The following is a 17,911-nucleotide window of genomic DNA, read 5'->3' as shown; positions in this document are numbered from 1 at the left end:
CTTTGATTTGGGACTGTGCTTTAAAGGGTCTTCATACAGACTTTACCTTTGTGACCATGTTTCTGAATCTCCAGGTCATCTTGCTTTGGTCCTCTGTAGCCACGGCACAAAGAAGTGCAAAATTGCTTTTTTTCCACTCATCCACAAATGTTGAGTAGTCACTACCTGCCTGCCACTGTTCTTGATGCTAGGAAAACAGCAGCAAACAAGGCAAAAACATAGGCACCCATGATGCTTTCAACCTAGTTGGTGGGCAAATAAATATATAATGTCAACTAGTGCTACATGCTAAGAAGAAAAATTAAGCAAAGCTGAGAGGACAGAGTAATTGAAGCTGTTGATAATGGCAGTCTAGGTTATTCCGATCAACCCTCCCACTGAAACAACTAAAAATGCTGGATGAAAAATTTTTTCAGTCTTCAAAGCATTGACGTTTTCACAAGATTTATCATTCCATAACTGAAGGGAAAATGAGAAGCCAGAGAAGTAATCAGAGTACTTCAGCCCTGAAGAAATTTTACAATCCTGGAAAATTTGAACTTTTACTTTGATGGCTTCTCAGAAAAAGGGCAATAAAAAAAAGCTCAGGGCCCACTGGAGGTGAAGAGTCCACATTAAACTGGGAAAGCAGTGGCTATACCTTCAGGGTAAGGGAAACCAAAAGGAAAGTGACCTTCATTTGTGAATTTCCAACCCATTACATGGGTGGTCCAAAAGACCTCAGGTTGTGACTTTAATTTCCGTTCGGGCTGGTAGTGTTTCCAAGCTTTTGACAATACACATACACAAGAAGTACTCTGGTGAAAAGACACTTCATTAAAAGCCTCAAATCACTCCTTTAAACATATTTTCAAAGAAAGTGAGTAGCACACAGATATAACCAAGTAGACAAACTGCCAGAAGCAAGAACCAGCAGAAATTAGAGACACTAGAAACGGATGCACTAAATACCTGTAATTTTGGAATTTATATTAGACAAAAACAATATACTTTTAAATAAAGTATAAGATTGACATTTTTGCACAAACTGGGGAACTCTAAAAATCTAGATACTTTGAAAATGACAGAGCTAGTAAATGCTGAAAGCTTTGTGAATAAGTTTAAAGTTAAAAGCAACAGCTCAATAGAGAAATAGTGAGCTGTAACATATGTCAACAAAAATTATTCACAATGTACCATAAAGAGACAGGGCAGGAAATGCATTGTATAAAAGAAGTTAAGAGACATGAAGGATGGAGTGAGAGGGCTTTATCTATATTTATTCCAAACCCCCAAAAGAGAGGAGAGTGAGAATGTGGCAAAAGGAATGTTTAAAGAAATAATGGTGGAATTGTCAAATTTTACAAAATTGATGAGAAACTAGCCCAAAGATACAAGAACGACAAACAGGATAACTATAAAGAAATTCACACCTAGAAACATAATTGTATATTTGAGGAATACCAAAAACAAAGATCTCCATAGCAGTTAGAGAAAAGAGATGTTCTTCAAAAGACCAATCATTAGTTCGCAACTGACTTCTCAACAATAACTGTGGAAGCCAAGATAAGATCAATGTGCTGATAGAGACTTCAAGGTGTTAGAAGAAGAAGAGCAAAAATCCAAAAATGTAAAACAAAAAATTTGTAATAAAGAAGGAAAAGTAAATAGAAATCATTCATGGATAGGAATGATCAACTATGCCAAAAGTTGGTTCCTTGAAAAGTCTAGTAAAATTATCAAGCCTCCAGTGATAGAGAAAATACACAAATAGCCAATATTAACAATTAAAAAGGGAAGGAAAAAAAGAGTTAAAAAGGGGCCCTGGCTGGTGAGGCTCAGTGGATTGAGTGCCAGTGCGAAGTCACCAGTTTGATTCCCAGTCAGGGCACATGCCCGGGTTGAGGGCCAGGTCCCTTGATTCCCCAAGTCCTCTGGTTGCACAAGAGGCAACCAGTTGATGTATCTCACATACATCAATGATTTTCTCTATCCCTTTACTTCTATCTAAAATACATAAATAAAAAATTTTAAATATTTTTTAAAAGAATTTAAAAGGGACAGTGGAACAGGTACTACAGATATTAACAAGGTAAAAATTGGATATTAAAAACAACTTTATACTAATACATTTGAAAATATAGATTAAAGACAAATCCCTAGAAAATTAAAACCTAACAAAAATAACTCAATAATATACCATTTAATTAGTTAAAAAGCATTCAAATAAATCAAATAAGCAAGTTTTTTTAACTTTTTAATAAAGATTTTATTTTTTTAGAGAGAGGGGTAGTAAGGGAGAAAGAGGGAGAGAAACACCGATCAGCTGCCTCTCATACAAGCCCCAACCAACCTAGTCCCACCAGTAAGTTCAAAAGAATTAACCACGAAGAAAATTCTGGGTCCAGACATTATCACTGGCAAGTTCTGCTAAACATTTAAGGAAGAAATAATTCGAATATCATGCACAGTCTTCAAGAGACTAAAAGAGTGATCCTGCCCTGGCTGGCATAGCTCAGTGGATTGAGCGCAGACTGCAAACCAAAGCATCTCAGGTTCGACTTCCAGTCAGGGCACATGCCTGGGTTGCAGGCCACAGCCCCCAGCAACCGAACATTGATGTTTCTCTCTCTCTCTCTCTTTCTCCCTCCCTCCCTCTCTAAAAATAAAAATAAATAAAAAATCAAAAAAGTTACTCTTTAAAAAAATAAAAATAAATAAATAAAATCTTAAAAAATAATAATCAGACTCTTTAAAAAAAAAGAAAAAAAAAGAGTGATCCTCTCTAACTCAGTTTATGAGGTTAGCCAAACTTGGATTCAAAAACCTGACAGAGTTTAGAAAAGAAAATTCTACACCAATATTCATTTTAAGAATACTAAATGATAAAATGAATGTAAGGGAATCCACATTCTGGTTTTTCCCTGAATGGCTTCTTGCAATATTAAATCTTTTCTGAAAAAGTTAGGGAGAAACCATACTTTGCTGGTCCTTGAAGAGGTGTTTGGTTTGCCTCTTGGTTTATCCAATGTGGACTCCAGGCAGAAGGAAGAGCAGGGAACAGGATGCATGTTTTGGCACATTTGAGGGATATAAGGCCAGTGCAGCTGGAAGGAACATAATGAGTGAGAGGGAGAGAAGCTCAAAATAGAGGCAGGGGCCAAAGTGTATAAGGCTTTTGGCCCCAGTGAGATATGTCTTCTTCACTCTAAGAGGAAAAGGAAGGACTCTTAATATGTAAAAAAAAAAAAAAAAAGCCAACTAGACCAGAATTCAAAACCTTCACACATCTGCTGTGTATCTTGGGCAATTCACTCTACTTCTCTGATCTGTAGTTGCCCCAAGTGTGGGAAAAGGAAAAAAGAGAGAAATGATCCAGGAAGGAGATTCAAGAGATGCTGAATTTTTTCCCATCTTACACCCTCCCTCCAGGAGACTCCAAAAGAGGAGCTGAAAGATTTCCCTAAAAGAAGCTAAAAGTGAAGGAATTCCCAAAAGACCCTTTTGTACCTTGCTCAGAGAGTGCCCACTGTCCATGCCCTGACCCAGTCAGTTGGCCGTGACCCAAATCAAAGCTGCCAGGAGTGGAGGGAGGCGTCCCGGGCTCCCTAAAGACTCTCTCTTCTCTGACTCTCTTTGATGCCTCGCCGGTGGCATGCGTTTGGAACAGAGCAGGACTTCATAACCTGGGGCCTGACTAATTTAGGGGCTCAGAAGTCTCCCTGAAATTGTCAACAAGCGACCAGCGACCAGCGTTTGTCTGCATGTTTTTTCTCTAGAGAAAGGATCTCTAGCTCATTCGAGTATCAAAGGGTTGTTCTTCTTGCAAAGGATGCAACTCCACTTCAAACTGACTTTCAAAGGGAGGGGTGAAGGTTTACTGCCTCATCTAAGTGAAAAGTCTTGGCTAGCCCAAAACCTCTAGCACTATTCAGGTACCCCCATGATGTCGGTAGGAAAGTGTCTCTATATTTCTGAGCCCTGACGTCCTCTTCATCTTCACACTGACTCTCCCCTCCTGGTGGAAATATGACCTTGTGGTTATATTGCTTCCCCCTACCCCCAATCTAGGCTACTCTATGTCACAGCCTGGTCATCAACAACCTTAATTCTATCAGTGACCTTAATTCTCCTTTGCCATCTAACCTGACACAGTCACAGGTTCTGGGGGTTGGGACATCTCTGGGGAGCCATTATGCTACGTACCAGAGAGGGGATTAAGCCAAGGAGGTAACCACCACAGTCTGACTCCCAGGCGAGAAGCAAGGTCAGGGTTAGGAGGAGCTGGGAAATGGGCGGGAAGGGAATTAGCATTTAACTGAATGCATACCACCTGTGAGACACTATTCTTGGGACTTCACATACATTATTGTTTGGTTTTTATGACAACCCTATTTAATGTACTCGAGTACCCAGTTTTGCATATAAGAAAACAGATGTTCAGAGTGGCAGAGGCACGATTTGAACTCAGGTCTGTTTGCCTCTAAAGGACATTTAAAACAGGACTGTAGGCCCTGGCTGGTGTGGCTCAGTGGCTGAGTGCTGACCTGTGAATCAAAGGGTCACCAGTTTGATTCCCAGTCAGGGCACATACCTGGGTTGCAGACCACATCCTCAGCAGGGGGTGTGCGAAAGGCAACCACACATTGATGTTTCCCTCTCTTTCTCCCTCCTTTCCCATCTAAAATTAAGTACATAAAATCTTTTTAAAAAACAGAACCTTAGGTTTTTATACATAGGATGCATGTATATATGTCTATATATATTTCTTTCCTTTTAGAAAATTATTATTCAATTGAACAAGAAATGTATGGATAAATTGCCTTTGCTTTTTATTTTATTTATTTATTTTTTAAAGATTTTATTTATTTATTTTTAGAGAGGGAAGGGAGGGAGAAAGAGAGAGAGAGAAAAACATCAATGTGCAGTTGCTGGGGGCCATGGCCTGCAACCCAGGCATGTGCCCTGACTAGGAATCAAACCTGCGATGCTTTGGTTCACAGCCCGAGCTCAATCCACTGAGCTACGCCAGCCAGGGCTATTTATTTATTTTTTAGACAGAAGGGAAGAGAGGGAGAAAGAAAGGGAGAGAAACATCTATGGGCTGCCTTTCATACCCTGAGCCAGGGACCCAGCCAGCAACGCAGGCATGTGCCATGACCAGGAATTGGGAATCAAAGTGGTAACCCTTCGCTTTGTGGGATGACACCAGACCCACTGAGCCACGCTGGTCAAGGTTGTCATTGCTTTTTAAAAACAGTATTACAGATAAAGCTAAAGTCCCCTTTGACCATCTCTTTGCAATCTAGGTCTCTATCCTGGCAGTAACAGTGGTTATCAGCTTACGGTGGGTCCTTGAGGACCTTTGTCTAAAAGTGGGTATCTAGCCCTGGATGGTGTAGCTCAGTGGGCTGAGCACAGGCTGCGAACCAAAGAGTCGCCAGTTCGATTCCCAGTCAGGGAACATGCCTGAGTTTTGGGCTAGGTCACCAGTGGGGGCCACGTGAGAGGCCACCACACATTGATATTTCTCTCTCTTTCTCCCTCCCTTCCCCTATCTCTAAAAATAAATAAATAAAATATTTTTAAAAATAAATTTAAAAAATAAATAAAAGTGTGTATCTAGCTAGGAATATAGTGTGCGTCTAGTATTGTATAGTAAATGAGTGGTATTGTGTTGAGCAAGCAAAGGAGTGTGTTTTAACATAAATTGGATTACACTGTGTATATGGTTTTGCAGCTCGCTTTTTAACTCAACAATATGTCTTAGAAATCTATCCAGATTTATTTAAATCACTCTGTACCATTTCTTTTTTTAAAAAGCTGCAATGATATCCCAGTAAAATTCATGTTTCTTTTTCTATTCTCCTGTTGCTGGACATTTGTGTTATTTTCCATTTCTTTGCTCTTACAATGTTGCCATGACCATCTTTATACAGGTTTCCTTCAGTACACCCATGTTTCTTTAGGGTCAGTAAGGGGAGGCAGGATCCTCAGGGCATGTAGGCATATCCATTTTAATTTTAACAAGTACTTCCTATAACTTTCCACTATTGCTATATAGAGAATACCAGAAACTCCAAAACTTCAAATAATAATCATGTGTTATTGCTTAGGTGCCAGCTGATCTAGACTGGCTTGTCAAAGTCTGCTTTGCAGTAGGCTGCATGCAGGTCTGGCTGGCTCAGGGCTGTTCCAGATGGTCCACTCTGGGACCCAGGCCCAGGGCAGGTCAGCCACGACAGAAAGCTTCTTGGCCCAGAGCAGATACACAGAGGGCCAACGGCAACATGCAAGGCCTCGTAAGTCCTAGCCTCACAATTGACACTCTGCTGTTTCTGCCCAATGCCAATGGCCAAAGCCATCACGTGACCATGCACAGAGTTTAGTGGCCCCCATGCATGAGAAGCCACAGCGAGGATGTGGAGGCGGTGGAGGCATACCTGTTTTTACTTTCTCAAGTGAAGGGACAGAGGACCTGTTTTCCCACATCCTCACCAGCGCTTGATTCACAAGTCAGTTGGTTTGTGCCAACCCTGTGGGGAGAAATACATGGCACCTCCCCCCTCAAAAAAAAAGCTTTTATAGCTACTGTCAGCCAAGAGGCTCCACAAGAGAAAAGGCATGAATGGAAATCAGAAGAGCCACTGATGACTCCTCTTGCGGCTCCCAGTTTTATAGCTGCTTCCTCTGTGAAGATCACAGCTTACTCACTTGTCAACGGAACACGGGGCTCGGAGACGGGTAACCCAAGGTGCAAATCCCAGCAGCATTTGGACAAAATCACTTAATCACTCCCAATTGCCATCATTGCAGGGGTAGAATAGAGTCAGTAACTCTGCCTTCCCTACTTCCTGTAGCAAATGGGAAGCACTGCTAATTCAAGCCTGTCATTTTAGAGTTAAGTAAACGGGCAGTCCGTAGGGGGAAATGAGAGTGTGCGGAGCAGAAAGAGAAGCCGGAGTGAGCAAGCAATATCAGTCATTCTGTTACACTCAGAACGGAGCAAACTGGTTTAAGGAAAAAAAAAAAGGGGGCGGGGCAGGGGAGAGTGCATATTTCTTGGTTCACAAAACAGAAAAGTTCACGGATGGCGCCTGCATCAGGAATGGCTGGATCAGTCAGAAACTCGTCTTTCTGTCTCTCCTGTCTGCTTTCCTCTGTTGTCAGGCAGCCTCTTCTGTACTATGATAGGGTTGCCAGCTGTCTTAGGGGAAAGTTACAAAACAATGAAAACAGAGGCCTCTGGCATGAACAAATTATAGAAGCCACTACTTCTAGGTGGATATATTTTAAAAAGGCATTCCTTCCATCCCATCCTGGCACAGTCCTGCACCCAGGAGGGTAGGGTTGGCAAGAGAAGCTAGGGCTGAGTTTGTGCAGAGCACAGATTGCTTGAATAAGCTCACAGCCCTGTGTAACAAGGTGGTTCCTGGCAGCTCCAAGTTTCATTTTGTCCTGCTAACCCAGCCCAATATTAAGGTACCCCCAGAAAAGTTCCCGAGGTTGGTTCTCATTATCAGGAGAAGAACCCTCTCCTAGTGCCCAGGGATGGGTTAGCTCCACCAAATCACGCAGAATGAAAGTAAGACAGGGAGAGTCCCGAGAGAACACTATAGTGCCATTACCAGGAAGAGGAGGAGATACATACTAGGCCAATAAGAGTTGTTAGTTTAATTCCCCCATTTTAAAGATGGGAAAACTGAGGCAAAGCGATCCTTCAGTGAGACAGGAATCATTTTTTTAAATATTATTTTTAGAGTGAGAGGAAGGAAGGAAGAAGGAACAGAAAGGAAGAAGGAGGAGAAACAACAATGTATGGTTGCCTCTCATGCACCCCCTACTGGGGACCTGGCCTGCAACCCAGGCATGAGCCCTGACTGGGAATCAAACCAGCAACCCTTTGATCCACAAGCCAGCGCTCACTCCACTGAGCTACACCAGCCAGGGCAATAATCACTTTTGATTTCCCCTCTTTGGTTCATCACTATATCCCCAGCTGCCAGCACAGAGCCTAATCCATATAAGAGAAGAATGAATGAATGATTAATAAATAGATAAAACAAGAGTGATTAGAAATGAAAACAACAGGATACAGTTCCAGCGACTTCCCCAAGACCACACATACTCTATCATAATAATCTTTAACGCTGAAATTGCTTTCCAGCTGGCTATCCCAAATGATACTATGGTTCGCATCTTAAAGCATATACTTGTGTCTGCCTCTCAGATTATTTCTTTAATGTAAGTTCCTAGAAGTTGAATCACTGGGTCATTAACAGAACTCTACAGTGAAAGCTAAAGCGATTTTCACATTAACTGTTTTTGTGTGGTTCCTTTCGACAAAGCCCGTGGGCACAGCATTAAAGCAGCCCAGTGGTTCTTTTCTCTGCCCATCAAATGAGCAACAAATGTTTGAAGGTTCTACTGAATGCCGGCGAGAGTGCAGCAAAACCGGCATTCATGCCCATACAGCGTCGGAATGGAAATTGCTACCACCCTTCTGGAAAGCAATTTGGCAGCAGATGTCAAGTGCGGGAAAAATGCTCAGGCTCTGAGAGCCTGGGAATCCACCTGAAAGTCAAGCAGAGACTTAGAGACAAAGAGGTTCACCATGAGGTATTTATAACAGGTTTTTTTAAAATGAAATTACCAGGGTATCCAACTAGAAGGGAATGGTTAAGTTAACTCACTCAAGAGAATATTACACAGCCATTTAAAATGACATTTTGAAGAATGTTGGAAATGCTAGTGAAGTAATGTTCAATGAGCAAAAAGCAGAATGCACACATTTAATATAAAGTATGAATGCAACTATGCTTTTAAAGGCTAAATAGAAATGCACCAAACTGTTAAGGAGTGATTCTATTTGGAAGATGAGAGTATGGAAATTTTTTTCTACTTAAAAAAAATTTTTTTGGCCCTAGCTGGTGTGGCTCAGTGGATTGAGTGCTAAACTGAGACTCAAAGGGTTGTTGGTTCGATTCCCAGTAAGGCCACATGCCTGGGTTGCTGGCCAGGTCAGGCCTCCAGTAGGGGGCGTGCAAGAGGCAACAGCATATTGATGTTTCCCTCTGTCTCCCTCCCTTCCCTTCTGTCTAAAATAAATAAATAAAATCTTTAAAAATTTTTTGGATTGGTTTTAGAAAGGGAGAGAGACAGAGGTGGGGGGAGAGGGAGAGAAAGAGATCAATTTTTTGTTCCACTCATTTGTGCATGCATTGGTTGACTCTTTTTAAAGGTTTTATTTGTTTTTAGAGAGGGTAAGAGCAGGGAAGAAACATCAGTGTTTGAAAGATACATCAATTGTTTGCCTCTCACATGCTCCCAGCTTGGCACCTGGCCCGCAACCCAGGCATGTGCCCTGACTGGGAATCGAACCAGCGACCTTTAGGTTCACAGGCCAACACTCAATCCACTGAGCCACAATAGCAAGGGCCAATGGCTGATTCTTGTATCTGCCCCGACCAGGGACATAACCCACAACCTTGGTGTAACCAACTGAGCTATGCAACCAAGGCTTTTTTTCCTTACTTTTCTCTATTTTCCATCTGTTCTCTCATGATCACTGTTGCAGTTTATTCTGCCCACGTGCTAATCCCTGGAACCTGCAAATATGTTGATCTCCATGGCAAAAGGGACTTTGCAGATGTGACTAAATTAAGGATCTTGAAATGGAAAGATTATCCAGGACTATCTGGGGAGCCCGATGTCATTAGAGGGTCCTTAGGAGAAGGAGACAGGAGGATCAGAGTCAGAGAAAGCAATGTGGCCATGGACCACAGATTGGAGTGACGCAAGGCCACATCAGGAAAGGCAGGCGGCCTCTGAGAGCCCCCAGAAGGAGCACACCTTGATTGCAGCCCAGTGAGACTGACTTTGGACTTCCAGCCTCCAGAGTTCTAAAGATACTACATCTGGCCCTGGCTGGTGTGCCTCAGTGGATTGAGCACCGGCCTGCAAACCAAAGGGTCACTGGTTCAATTCCCAGTCAGGGCACATGCCTGGGTTGCGGGCCAGGTCCCCAACAAGGGGCACATGAGAGGCAACCACACATTGATGTTTCTCTCCCTCTCTTTCTCCCTGCAACCCAGGCATGTGCCCTGACTGGGAATTGAACCAGTGACCCTTTGGTTTGCAGGCCGGTGCTCAATCCACTGAGGCACACCAGCCAGGGCATATTTTTAAAAATTTCTTTAGTAAGGTGGACAAGGAATGCCCTTTTGAGGTGGTGATATTTGAACTAAGACCTGAAAACTACACAGAGCCAGCCATGTCAAAATCTGGGAGAGTAATGTTGTGGACAGAGAGTAACTAATGCAAAGGCCCTGGGGTAGAAGTGAGCTCACAGTAGTCGGGGAGGCTGGAGTGCAGTGAGTGAAGGGGAGAGTGGCAGGAGATGAGGTTGGAGTGGTGTCAGGTGCAGACTAGGCAGGGCCTCAGAGGCCACCGTGCGTGAGGAGTACAGATTTAACTCAAAGTAGGGTGGGAAGTCCTCACAGTGTCTTAAGAGGAGGGATAATAGGATCTGATTTACACTTTCACAAGGTCACTCTGGCTGCTGTAGGGAGGCGGATATGGCGGGAGGAGGGCCAGTGAGGACACTGAGGGAGAGAGGATGGTGGCTTTTGCTACTGTGGTGGCAGAAGGGGTGGGACAGAGGGACCGTCTGCAATATATTGCAGAGGCAGAGCTGCAGGACTGGCTGATGGGTTGGATTCCGGGGTGAGGAACAAAGGACCGCGGAGAACAACTGCTACTTTCCTCCACAGCCCTTGTGACGAGGGTGGTCCAGTTCGCTAAGGTAAAGGGAGACTGGAGGCAAAAAAAAAAAAAAAGTGGGTGGGGGTGGGCGGGGATGGGGGTCAAGAGCTGTGTCTTGGACGTGTTGCATTTGAGAGTCCAGGGGTCCTTTGTGTGGGCTTCGAGGGACCAGAGGTCAGGCCTGGAAACCCCCCAGGGAGTCATCAGCTGTTTGCGGTGTTAAAGCCAGGGAACTCGGCGAGGTCACCTGCGGGGAGAGAGTGGAGCACCAAACGGATCTGGCCCTTGGGGCTGCCCTCCCATGGGGGGCGGGGGGAGGCCGAACTAAGGTGGAGAAACCTGGCTTAGTCTGCGGAGGGAGGAGTAAATCAAGCAGAGACTGGAGTCCACAAAGCCAGGAGAAGAAATGGTTTTAAGGGGTCCCATGTCACGTGCCGCCAAGTACAGTGGGGACAGGGGCGAGAGGGGCCCCTGGGTTGACAGCGTCGAGGCTGCTGGTGACGCTGACAGGCAGGGCTCCGTGGGAGCGAGGGGCAGAAGCCAGCTGGCATTTGAGGAGAGAGTGGGGCCTGAGGAAGCAGAGCCAGAGCACCTTCCTGCTGTTTCAGAAGTTTTGTTGAAAAGGTCGGAGGCTAGGGTGAGCTGCAGGAAGACATGGTGACAAAGGAGAGGGCTCGAGTGATTTCTTTGTTAAGATTTTATTTATTTATTTTAGACAGAGGGGACGGGAGGGAGAAAAAGAGGGAGAGAAACATCAATGTGCTGTTGCCTCTCTCACTCCCCCTACTGGGGACCTGGCCCGCAACCCAGGCATGTGCCCTGACTGGGAATCGAACCGGTGACCCCTTGGGTCTCAATCCACTGAGTCACACCAGCCAGGGCTTGAGTGATATGTTTAACAGGAGACCTACCAGGGCAAGCCTAGTGCCTATTCAGAGAGGAGGCAATTGTTTATGCAGGAGGGGGAGGAGCTCATTGCAAGAGACAACCTGTCCTGAGTGTTCCTTCTATCAGCCATCCCTCCCACCGTTTTTTTCTGAAGATTGTCAAATACACAGAAAATTCAGGGTAGGGCCGGGCGCAAATGAGCACCCATGTACCCACAATTTCCATTCAACAATTGTTAACATTTCAAATGCTGGATTATTTGAAAGTAAGTTGCAGATGTAACCACTTCAGCATAAATGTCCTAAAAATAAGAACATTCTCTTCCATACACTCTGAGTATCATATCATTATCACATCGAAAAAAATTAACCTTACTGCCCGAATGTTTCTAAGGTCAAGTCCAACTGCACATTTTTCCAATTGCCCAGAGACTGTCTTTTAGGGCTTATTTTTTTTAACAAAATGTTTCAAACTAGGATCCAAAGAAGAACTCATGCATTGCATTTGGTTGTTACAACTCTTTAATCTCTTTTAACCCCGAGCAAACACTCCAGCCTTTCCTTTCTCCCCCGTGGCATGGACTTTTTGAAGAGGCCAGGCTGAGGATCTTGTGGAATGCCCCACATTCCAGATTTGTCTGATTGTTTCTTCCTGGTGTCTTTTAACGTGTTCCTCTACCCTATTTTCTGTAAGAAAGGAAACGAGGTCTGGCGCAGAGGTTCCCCAACGTTCTCACGCACAGCGCAGCCAATGTCTCAGGGCTTTTTTTTCCCATGGTGTACCCGGACCCAAAAGAAACCCCTAATGGTTCCATTTATTAAGTAGTTAGGTCTGTACAACTGAAGAAGTATTTGTGTCCTAACAATTTAACAACACTTGAAAAAGTAAAGCGCAACAGTTGAAAGAAAAATATTTTATTTCTGATCATTTATTTTTTTTATTTTAAAGATTTTATTTATTTATTTTTAGAGGGAGGGGAGGGGAAGGAGAAAGAAAAGAAGAAAAACGTCAATGTGTGGTTGCCTCTCACGTGCCCCCTACTGGGGATCCAGCCCACAACCCAGGTATGTACCCTGACTGGAATCAAACCAGCAACCCTTTGGTTCTCGGGCCGGCATTAAATCTGAGCTACACCAAACAGGGGAAAGAAAAATATTCTATTGCATTCATTTTTTAAGACTTTATTTATTTATTTTTAGAGAGAAGGGAAAGGAGGGAGAAAGCGGGGCAGAGGAACATCCATTGGTTGCCTGTCATCTCTTGCATGCCCCCAGCTGGGGACCTGGCTGCAGTCCTGACTAGGAATCGAACCAGTGACCTTTTAGTTCACAAGATGACACCCAATCCACTGAGCCACACAAGCCAGGGCTTTTATTGCATTCTTAAATGGCACTACTACTAACGGGATGTGTGTAGCTGTTGGGCATGATTCAGCCTCTCAAACTTCAGAATCAGATTGGACACCACCATTCTCACATCCTGTTCCATAAACACTTTCAGGGCAGTGCTTGCTTTTCATCAAAAACCCAGCTTCCCAAAGGTTTATCTTCCCCAGTAATGTAGCATAAATCTAAGGCTGAAACTGTTGTCTAGTAGATATCAAGTATCACTTGAAAATGTTAATTTTTTTTATCCTCACCCAAGGATATTTTTAAAATTGATTTTAGAGAAAGAAAGAGGAACATTGGTGGAAGAGAGAAACATTGATTGGTGGCCTCTTATACACGCCCTGACCGGGGACCCAACCCACGACCTTCTGATATTCGGGACGATGTTCTAACCAACTGAGCCACCCAGCCAGGGCTCAAATTGTCCCAACTTTGCCAGTAGGAGCTCCTTCAAGCTGGCCACTGTGTCCTTTTAATGTGACACCCCATGAATCTTTAACCACTTCTTTGCCTTTTTGTCCCAAAAGGTGCCCCAGGGTTTCTTTGTACTTGCCCTGGCCCAAACCTGGAAGCAGTTACTTTTCCAAGGAGTCTGGTTCCTTTGGCCGGGGGGAAGTGGGGGGAGGCACATAATATCTAGAAACCAGGACCAGGGTGATACACATGCTAATTTCAAACAGACTTTCAACCACGGAGAGCAGCAGATGGTTTGAGATTGCCCTAGTGGATAAGGACGAGAGTGCTCTTGTTCTGTGATGCTGACTGCTGTAGTGGTCTATTTCTGGGTAGCAAATCGTCCCTGATACTTAGTGGCTTAAAGCAACCAAATCAGTGCTGGCTGGTGTGGCTCAGTGGATTGAGCACCATCCTGTGAACCAAAGGGTCGCTGGTTTGATTCTCAGTCAGGGCACACACCTAGGTTATATATTGAATCCCTGGTTTGGGCACGTACAGGAGGCAACCAATTGATGCTTCTCTGAAGCATCGATGTTTTTCTCTCTCCCTTCCTCTCTCTCTAAAAAAAGTAATGAAAAAATGTCAACAGATGAGGATTATTAAATTTTTTTTAATTAAAGAATTTGGGAGGACTCTGCTGGGCAGTTCTGCAACAGAGGAGAGCTAAAGCACCCGTGTGCTGGCCCACCCTCTGTCCTTGTTCAGTGTCAGGGCCTCTGCACATGGGTTAGTTGAGCTTCCTCCCAGTATGGCAGCCTCGGGGGGCCAGCAGTTGGCTTCTACAGCCGCCAAAGGCTCAAGAGCAAATACTACAGCAAGTGAAGAGAAAGCTGCATCTCTTTTGTGACCTAGCCTTGGAAGCTGCATGGTGTCACCTTTCACCACACTCCATTGGTCGAAAAAGTCACAAAAGCTCTCCTACTCCCAGGGAAGTGCCGGTGGAGGGTGGCAGTGTGGGGTGTGGAAGAGACTGTTACCACCATCATTGTGAAACACAGCCGGCCACACTGACTCAGCACAAATACAGATGTTTCAGAAGCCAGACGGAGCAAAGGTTCAGCTCCCAGCTCCGAGTTCCTTTTCCAGTGGTTGCCATCTCTCCTAAGAGGGTGAGCGCTCGGGCTGCTAGGTCGGAATTGGAGGGAAAGTCCAGGGTCTAGCTTAGATCGCCCCTTTCCAGAACTCTTCTCCCTTGGTGACAATCTTGATTATTTGTCAGGTTCAAAGCACTTGCTCAGTGTATGCATATTGAACAAAGTACATGAACGCCAGCGGGTCCTGCTTTGAAAGAGTTTTCTGAGCAAACCAAAGCACATTAAGAGAAATTTTTCTTCCTCCCCCCTGCTCATCAAAGGTGTACCTAACTGCCCGTCAGAACTTTTGATCGGGTTGAGACAAGCAGTTAAAACACAGAATGGATTAAAAGCGAATTGTTTTACAGCCTGAAGTGAAGAAATTCAGTGTGTGATTGAACCTCTAAAACGCCGTTCCAGAGGAGATCTGTGGCTTACATTTGATTGTTTGAAACAGTAAACATGCCTTTTGAGTCCCTCCTGATGGGGGTGCCTGGGTCACTGCCACCCCATCTCACACAATAGTGTCTGGTGCACCCAGATCCCAGTCAGTGTCGCAAACGTGAATGAAACGTGAGGGTCAGGTTCAGGTTGTTCAGGGCCGCTGCTCGAGTTCAGCTCCAGGGCAAAGCTCAGGGGACAGAGAGTAGCCCTGCGGTTTGGTTTGGTGTTTGAGCCAAACCTGGGGCTCCGTCCTCCTCTCTCTCCACTGTCCTGGCCTCTCGGCGTCCTTCTGCCACGCTGGTCCCATGTCCTCTCCCAAACAGGCTGGGCTGGCCACCCTGCCAGGGCTCCTGCTCTCCGTGGCCCTCTGCCTGGGGCCTCGCCCCTGGGCACCCACAGGGCCACCTCTTTCCCACTGTTGAGAGCTCATCTTGAAAGCCCTGGCTGGGTGGCTCAGTTGGTTGGAGCATTGTTTGGTAATCTGAAAGGTTGTGGGATCGAATCCTGGTCCACACATAGGCCTAGGTTGCAGGTTGGGCCCCAGTAAGGGCACACTTACATCTCTCTCCCAGCTTCTCTAAAATTTAAAAAAAAAAAAAAAAAAAGCCCCTTTCTCCCGGAGAACCCTCTTGATCACAAGTCCCTGTCCTCCCCACGGTCCTTTTCTCTTTCCGAAATGAGTCCTTGGGCTACCCCTTCAGGAAGGCACACTCCCTGACTGCAGGGGCCGGCTCTGCCCTTTTCTCCAGTCTTGCAGCTGATTCTCGGGTTCCTCATCAGTGCCCCACACTGCTTAGGCCCTCTGTGAACACCGGTGGTTGGTGGCAACTCATTGCTCCTTCAGTCACACAGGGACAGTCCCATGCCATGGGCAGAGCCTCAGGCCCACCTCAGGAGGCCTCGAGGGTTGGTAAGCTATTGAAGTTCTTCCCTATTTCCTTGCTCTGGCCTCTCCCCTCAGACCACCTAGTAACCAGACGGTGAACACTGGGCACAGCACGCCAGTGCCCACCAGTGCCCGCATCCCTAGGAGTCAAGTTCAGGGTGGCTGTGAGGAATAAATGGGGTGTTCCTGAGGTGCTCGGTGGCACAGCCTCTGACTGTAGCAAGCAGGAGGACACGCTGGCTGCTCTTACTATCACTGTTTCACCGGAGTTGCCACTGACCTTGAGTCTGCACTGTACTATGTGTTCTGGGGTGCACGTCTGGGGGCCACCAACGTTCACTCTCCAATCCCGTAAGCCAGATTTGAGCAGCACCCCGGTGGGAAGCCAGCGCTCCACCACCCACCTGTTGCTCTCCGGCCCTCAGCCTCCCCTCTCGGTAGCTCTCCCAGCTCTTGGGTTCTCCAGCCCCGTCTACAGCTGCTTCTGGTGCACCCACATGTGACCTCGCTTGTCTGACGAACTCCAGGCCTGGGGGTCTGTCTCCGGCTCCAGCTCATTTCAGAGGTCCAATTGGCCCACTTTCCCTGCCTGCACCCCAGCCGCCCTCACGCCCCAGACTGCCTGCACTCTGCCCCATGTCTGCCCCTGGGCTGAGGGACTACACTCCCCCCACCCTGGGGCTCTCAGAGTGAGAAGGGCCGAGAGGGAGGGCCAGGCTCTGAGAACTGTTATCCCTTCTCTGCCCGACTTTTTGAAGGGACAGGGAGGAGATGAAGTTTCTGTCCTAATTTCAGAACTTGAAGGAGACTCAGTGCCCTGGACGGGGGCTGCCTCCTTTTAGCCCGCGACTGGGCTTCTCCGGCCCCCTCATTCCCGGCCGCGCCATTGGTGCCCAGGCCTTTGGGGGTAGTAGACAGGGGGAATTGGTGGTGAGGGGGCCAGGTGACCTCTCCCAGGCCGCTGCATCCGCCCTCCCCCTCCCTGCACCGTAGGTGCTGGCTTCACAGTTCTAAATGTATCCCCACACCCGCTGCCAGCACCTGGGGGAGGTGAGAGAATGGGGGGCACAGGCTGCCTGCCCGCCAGGGCCTCCGCCCCCTCCCAGGCGCCTCCACCTGACAGGTCTGGGCGGGCCAGGGGCTCCAAGCCAGGCCCGCGCCTCTCCCAGCTCCTTCCAGGTACCCTCTCCTGAGGCCAAGACTCTGGGTTTGGGTCTTCTGGGTCTTGCTGACTGCCCCTGTCCCTCTCCCCGCACCGCCCCGAAGTTTCGCCTTCTCCTTCCCGCCTGTCCCCTTTCCTCCCTGCCCCTCCCCCACTCCCAGCTCCCGGCGCGTCCTAGCCTGACCACCGCGGGCCTCCGCTCCACCCTCTCCCTGGGACCCTGCCTCCCCTTCCCTCCCCATCCGCGCGCATCCGCCAGAGTGGACTCACCTCCACGTTCTCCTCCCAGGGGCCCTCCCCCTCCCCTCCTCTCTCCATCTCTGCCCTCCTCTCCCCTACTTTTCCCTCGCTCCCTCTCCTTCCTTCCTTCCTTCCTTTTCCCCTTCCCTCTTCTTTCTTCGCTTCCCTTTTCCTCCCCCCTTTTTTTCTCCCGCCCTCCCCCCGTCCTCTCCACCCTCCCCCTCTTTCCCTCCCCCCTCCTTACCCTCCCCCTTCCCTCCCTCACCCATCTCAGCCCTCCCTCTCCCTCCCCTTTCTTCCCCCTCTTCCTCTCCCTCTCCTCCTCCCTGCCTCCCCCCTCCTTTCCTTCCCGGGCAGCCTCCCCCCGCCCTCCCCTCCCTCCCGCTCCCCCTCCATCATCAGTATTCCGCTCCCGTCTCCGCCGCTCTCGGCTGCTCCCGGTCGCTGCCGCACCGTCCCAGGCGGGGGCCGGGGCCGGGGCCGGGGCCTGGGGGGGTGGGGTGGGGGGAGAGCGGCGCCGGCGGCCCGCGGAGGGGGAAGGAAGGAGGGAAGGCTGGAAGGAAGGAAGCGAGGAAAGAAAGAAGGAAAGAAAGGAAGGCGAGAAGGAAGGCGCGCGGCGGGCCGGCGGGCG

This window comes from Phyllostomus hastatus, unplaced genomic scaffold (assembly GCF_019186645.2).
Source record: "Phyllostomus hastatus isolate PE091 unplaced genomic scaffold, TTU_PhHast_1.1 phas_scaffold_1224, whole genome shotgun sequence".
NCBI classification, from domain to species: domain Eukaryota; kingdom Metazoa; phylum Chordata; class Mammalia; order Chiroptera; family Phyllostomidae; genus Phyllostomus; species Phyllostomus hastatus.
The sequence above is the reverse complement of the archived record's forward strand: the minus strand, read 5'-3'. Positions refer to the sequence as shown.